Source organism: Octopus bimaculoides, chromosome 1 (assembly GCF_001194135.2).
Source record: "Octopus bimaculoides isolate UCB-OBI-ISO-001 chromosome 1, ASM119413v2, whole genome shotgun sequence".
NCBI lineage: Eukaryota > Metazoa > Mollusca > Cephalopoda > Octopoda > Octopodidae > Octopus > Octopus bimaculoides.
This window is the reverse complement of record NC_068981.1, coordinates 131,074,199-131,081,016: the sequence shown is the minus strand read 5'-3', so window position 1 is coordinate 131,081,016 and position 6,818 is coordinate 131,074,199.

Sequence of the window (6,818 nt, the reverse complement as noted above, 5' to 3'; positions counted from 1 at the left end):
GATTAATAATTAATCAAATATTATTAATCAAAAATAATCGAAAATATATCAACACTATTCAAATCGAAGTTCTAATATTATGTTGAAATGAAACTATAACTTCTAAATAATTTAGTGTTAAATAAGTTATCTATTAAAAATAATCTATAAAGAACCAAATGAATAATATAAAAACAAGAATACATATTATTTTCAAATAGTAGAAAATCTTTAGCAAAGTGAAAAACAGTACTTATCCAAATTTTTCCGTAAGTTTGAATTATAGACATATATACACACACATACACATACGCACACGGACGCGCACACACACACATACGCACACATTCACACATTCACATATACACACGTAGTAGCCTGAAACAAAAAAAAAAGATCAGTGTGCGTGAGAAATTTTCGTCTTCGATGTCATCAGATGATTTGTGTTACTTGAGAAAGAACGTATCTCACTAGAGAGAGAGAGAAAGAAAGAAAGAGAGAGAGAGAGAGAGAGAGATGGAGAGAGAGAGATGGAGAGAGAGAGGGAGAAACGGGTAGAGAGACAAAGGGAGAATGGGGAGAGAAAGACAGTGAACCAGATATATCACCTTTGTGCTACAGGCTGTTCGCCGATTTATTTCTCCTGTCATACATCTCTAAGTTTACAGATTCGCCAGAAACATTTTAATTGATACACTATGATAAATATAGCGATAGGTTCCCCACTTGTATATTATATAGGCTCGATATTTATTTTCTGCATACCTATAACAGAGTAGAAATCTCCTTTTTGTAAGAGTATCAAAGTCAACAAATGTTTTAACGATACATTCATTTTATTTATTCATTGCCTTATATATTTTTTCATGTATATATACCTAAGTCTTAATGTAATATCTGTAAGCAAAATCAAACCGACGAGCTGGCAGAATCGTTAGCACGTCAAACAATTCTAAGCAAATTGCTTTGTAGCATTTCGTCCATTATCACTGTCTTAGTTCAAATTCCACCGAGATCGACTTTGCCTTTTACCCCTTTCGGGGTCGATAAATTAAGAACCATTTAAACTCTAAGATCGATGTATTCGATTTACCCACCCAACTCGGCCGAAATTGTTGGCATTGTTCTGTAATTTGAATCTAATATCCTTTCTACTATAGGCACAAGGCCTGAAATTTTGGGGGAGTGGGCCAGTCGGTTAGATCGACCCCAGTACGTAACTGGTACTTAATTTACGATACCGAAAGGATGAAAGGCAAAGTCGACCCCGGCGGAATTTGAACTCAGAACATAGCACCAGATGAAATACCGCTAAGCATTTCGCCCGGCGTGCTAAAGATTCTGCCAGCTCATCGCCTTAATTTGAAACTAATATCAGTAAAGGAATTTACTAAAAAATCTAACATTCACGCAAGCCTTTCTTTGGTTAAGAAATATCGATTTATTATTCCTAAATTCTGCTAAGGCGCGTCGTCTAGTGGTTAAGGTGCAGCACTCACAATCTTGGGATCGTGGTATCGATTCCCCTACCGAGCACTGCGTTGTTTTCTTGATTACAATACTTCATTTCATCCCAACCAGTCCACTCAGCTGTAAATGGGTAACTCTACGACGAACTGGCGTCCCTTTCAGGGTGAACTGTTATAGCCTCGCTCAGGTATAAAAAGGTAAAAAGTTGTTATCTTTTCGAGTCATACCGACTCATAAGGGCCGGTTTCCCGGTCTCATGGCATATATTCCCACTTGGACGCGACGCTGGTCCGTCGTAGGATTACTCATTTTTGCCAGCTGAGTGGACTGCAGCAATGTGAAATGAAGTGTTTTGCTCAAGAACACAACGCGTCACCCGATCCAGGAATCGAAACCACAACCTTACAATCATAAGTCCAACACCCTAACCCCTAAACCACGCGCCTCCAAAAAAAAAACAAAAAAAAACAGGTAACCGCCGTATGAGTCCTAGGACTCGGGACAGATCCTGTTCTTTCTTTGTTTTGTGTGTTTGTGTTCTTCATGTGCTGTCCCTCATCCGCTGTCTTTGCAGTCAATAATGAATTTACTATTATCACTTTATGCCATATTTTTATCACATACTTTTACTGTAACTTTGCGCATAGCTTAGTGATTTGTGTGAACTTGTTATGTACTGTTTTGTGTGTTCCTATTGTAATGAATGTATGTTACGTTATATATGTGTAGTGTCTGTCTAGATGTGCTATAATCTGTATATTGCACAAGGTTCATTCCAGAAGTTTCAAGACTTTTCCAGGAGAGACATTTATTAATTTCAGAGAAGTACAAAACACCAAACTTCTTCAACATAGGCTCCCCTGACTTCAATGCACTTGTAGAGCTCTAGCTACTTCGTGAAAGCCCCATAGAAGTCCTTCAAAGTGAAGGTGTCCGGAACCCTTGTCACATACTCTTTCATCTTCTCCTTCATGTTGGAGAACTACCAAGGAGCAAGCTCTGGGAAGGTGAGGGACGGTTTTGATACCCAACTCTGTTAAGTAGTTGGTTACCAAGATGGAATTGTGGACTGATGTTTTGTCCTGGTGCAGGTCTTTTGGCCTTTTGCAACTATATCTCTTCTTGAACTCTGTCAATACCTCCGAAAAGTACTCTTTGTTGACCCTCTGGTTAGAGGGAATCTTGTAGATGCAGATGATACCCTTGCTGTCCAAAAAGGAGATCATCATATTCTATCCAGTGGACTTGCTTTTCCTGGCCTTTTCTGCCAGCGAAAAACCAACACCCGCCTCATACAACATAATCTGTTAAGATGCTGGAGCATTTCATAAATTTCTGTAGCATATTTGCACAGTTTAACACAAAACTTAATGGCATAACAAGCTTCCAAATTATCTTCATGTCCCAACAGCATTCTGAAAACTAGTCAGCTCTGACAAGCAGCGTTTAGTTGAGTGTGTTCAAAATACTGATACAGCTGTCTCCTTCAATCTCAAGTAACAAAAATAGGCAGGTAAACTTATTAGATGTATAATAATGATATACTAAAATTACTATAGTCTAGAACATTTATTGTTTTTCCTAAAAAAAGTACCAAAACTTTTGAAATGCACCTCGTATATATATGTGTGTAAGACCTGGGGTTTTGGTTTAAGAATTTATCTATTATTTTAATCATTATCAAAGCATCAATATACAGTTTGTCCCCGTTTTCAGTCTCACTTTCTATTAACCAATTTTCCTATTGATCTCTTCAGAGTTTGTAAACTTTCGAGGGAACATTAAAAAAATCTACATGCTATTATGTATAGCTTTATGTGCCTTGTGTTGTGTCTGTCACATATATATGTACCATGGCAAGAAGGTTTTTAGCTTAATAAAGTAATCATAAATATGAGACTGCTGCATCCAGTAACTTCATAGATTCTGAAGAACAAGAAACGTGAAAAAAACTGTGGCATCGCGTATTTTTCTGAGGTTGAATATGTTTAGTGTGGAGATCTTGCTTGTGGGTCAGTACATGATCATCAAGGTTGAGTTTATTGCGGGCATTTGTGAACAAACGATGATGTCATGGGATAGAGCGTTCCGATCGGTCAACCAGTAGGCCTTTGTCCATAACGATCTCTCAACTGTCTCCTTCGGTGGCAATAAAAGGAATCATAATCAACCTTTTCGGTTTTTTTTTTTTTAGATTATCTAGTTTCACATTTCTGGTGACAAGGAAATAATATTAATCCCCTAAAACTCCCTAAGTAGCAACTGAGGCTCGTAGCAAAATAACGAAAACAACAAAACAAAGAAAAAACACCATCTCCATTCAGTGCCACCACATCAATAGCGACGACGACGACGACAACAACATCACCGCCAACAACAAACGGATTTTCTTTTCCCAGAACATGAAGATATGGCGAGTGAGATGAGAGAGTCAACCATATCAAGCAACCGACTTATGACATTATATAATCAAAATGTATTTTGACATAACAATTAGAATTTGCCAAATATAAAGATCAGCGCAGACAAAATAATGAGACATCTGTTCGATTGAGTAATTTTACTGTAGGTGTCAAAATAATGTCTGAACAATTTAGTTTTCTCAACTGCTTGTATATCCGTGAGAGACACATTGACTTTATAAACACTCTCTTAATACCATGCTGCAAGCATAAACTCAAAAGGAGAAACAAATAGAGAGAGCATCTGCATGTTCGTTGATCAGCTAGAAATAACAACTAAATCTTCCTTAAATTACACTCCTTCTGTCTTTTGAAAGAAATGAACACACTCATCGAAAGAAGTAATTCTACATATACAATGCGCTATAGAAAGGCGGAGTGGTTACGGATAGAGTGTCGTTGAACACAATTCTGCTCAGTCAGGGTTGGCTTGGAAGCTAAATAGCAACACCACTGTCACCAAAAATGAACAACAAAAGCATTCATGACTCCATAGAGTAACAGGCCTGCTATGATCACATTATCCTGGTGAGAAAGTTAGGTAGATCGATACCTTGATAGTCTGAATTCATTGGGGTTTTTATCATTGTTGTTGCTGTTGTTGTTTCACATAAGTCAACCCAAATCTAGCAGACCTATAATCACAGGAATGCCATCCCGCCTTTTTTTTTTCTTTTTAGACACAATACATCCAGTATGTCCGCTTTTATTTTTCATTTTAACACTTTGCCTGTTCTGTGTATTTCGCGATAATATACATGGTTTATTTCTCTGACGTTCATGCATCATATATAGTACACATACCCAATTTTTTTCAATCATTAGAGTAACTTGGGACTTAAGAAAAGGAAAACTTTATATTGCTCAGAGTGGAGGCGCAATGGCCCAGCGGTTAGGGCAGCGCACTCGCGGTCATAGGATCGCGATTTCGATTCCCAGACCGGGCGTTGTGAGTGTTTATTGAGCGAAAACACCTAAAGCTCCACGAGGCTCCGGCAGGGGATGGTGGCGAACCCTGTTGTACTCTTTCACCACAACTTTCTCTCACTCTTACTTCTTGTTTTTGTTGCACCTGTAATTCAAAGGGTCAGCCTTGTCACACTGAATATCCCCGAGAACTACGTTAAGGTTACACGTGTCTGTGGAGTGCCCAGCCACTTGCACGTTAATTTCACGAGCAGGCTGTTTCGTTGATCGGATCAACTGGAATCCTCGACGTCGTAAGCGACGGAGTGCCAACATCAACATATTACTCAGAACTTATGAAACAAGAACTAAAAAGAAAATCTTCTAAGACAAATAATCCGAATATTCTCACGCGGCATAATTTCTCGTTGAGGTTTTTCTGTTAGTTCTTGGCTCAAAGAAGAGCCTCTACTATAAAGCTAGTTTAACTAAGCATGGTGGTTACCTTTAACTTCTTGATACGTTATATATCTATATATCCCTATTACAAGAGCAAACGGCAATCTTGAAAAGAAAATACTGTCTTGAAATAATGAACAGATTGATAGACAGGAAAGAGTAAAACCAACTCGAAAATGGTCAGATGGAATCAAATATTCTGTAAATAATAAAATATGAATGCCTGAAATGTTTTGAAAAATAGTCGAATGGACAAGAACAGGCAGTTTTTGAAGTCAATAGAAGATTACGCCGACCTTATGGCTGAAACACGCATATAATTTGAGAAAGATTTAGCTGCTATTTCTAGAAGGTTGAGCGACTACTTGCTGTCTTAGAAAAGCCAGCTCAGAATAATTTAACTGATGTATCAGAAATTCGGAAGATTACAGTCATATTAGATAGTTATTCACGATTTAGACATACTGCTATCATATAACGTTTTTACCAACCTATCTACGACTGTTGTATCATGTGTTTTCCTTCCTCTAAATGCTACAGGCGACTGGTAACTTAATACTAAACCATATTACAAATGCAGTGTGAATTGGAAAGTTGTCTTCATTTCTCATTTAAACATCTAACATGTAATTTGATGTGATTCTTCAAAGTTTTTACTGTTGTTGTTGTTTTTTTTTTTACTTTTTTATGTTAAATATTTTAATGTGTATTTAATTTAATATAGCTCGAATTTTAGCGCCACAAAATCATGCAGAATCCAAGCAACGCAGCTGGCTTTTATGTCTTAAGAGAAGTTTTATCTTTCTCATTTCCTCACTCTTTCTATTCTACCTAATATCTCTGTCCCAGCCCCACCCACCACCACCACCACCATCATACCCATAACTCTATTTCTAGCCTTTTAAAAGTGATAGCAAATTTTTATCTAATTATGTTTCTACTTATTTTAGATTGCTACCGTTGATGCCACTGGTGCTAATGGTTTATATATACATATACATACATACATACATACACACACAAACACACACACACACATATACATAGCATATGCATGTGTGTGTATTTGTGTGTGTGAGAGAGTTTCTTTCTACTTGAAGCACATTTGACGAATCTGCAGTTTGTCACGAATAATTACGTCTATCTATCTATCTATCTATCTGTCTGTCTGTCTGTCTATTTTTCTGTCTACATGTTTATAAATGTGTGTGTGTATGAATAAGGATTTAGGCACAGAGCTAACAATTTTGAGGGGAAGAGTTTAGTTGATATCATTAACTCTGCTATTCCACTGGTACTTTATTTTATCGAACCCAGATGCATGAAAGGTAAAGTTGACATCAACTGGATTTGTACTCAGAAATTATCGATCGAAAGAAATACAACAAAGAATGATTTTCTTCACAAGTACAAAATATGCACAACTTGGCAGATTATTTTTAGCTTAAGGTGGCGAGCTGGCAGAATCGTTAGCGGTTCGCCCGTCGCTACCTTCTGAGTTCAAATTCCGCTGAGGTCGACTTTGCCTTTCATCGTTTCAGG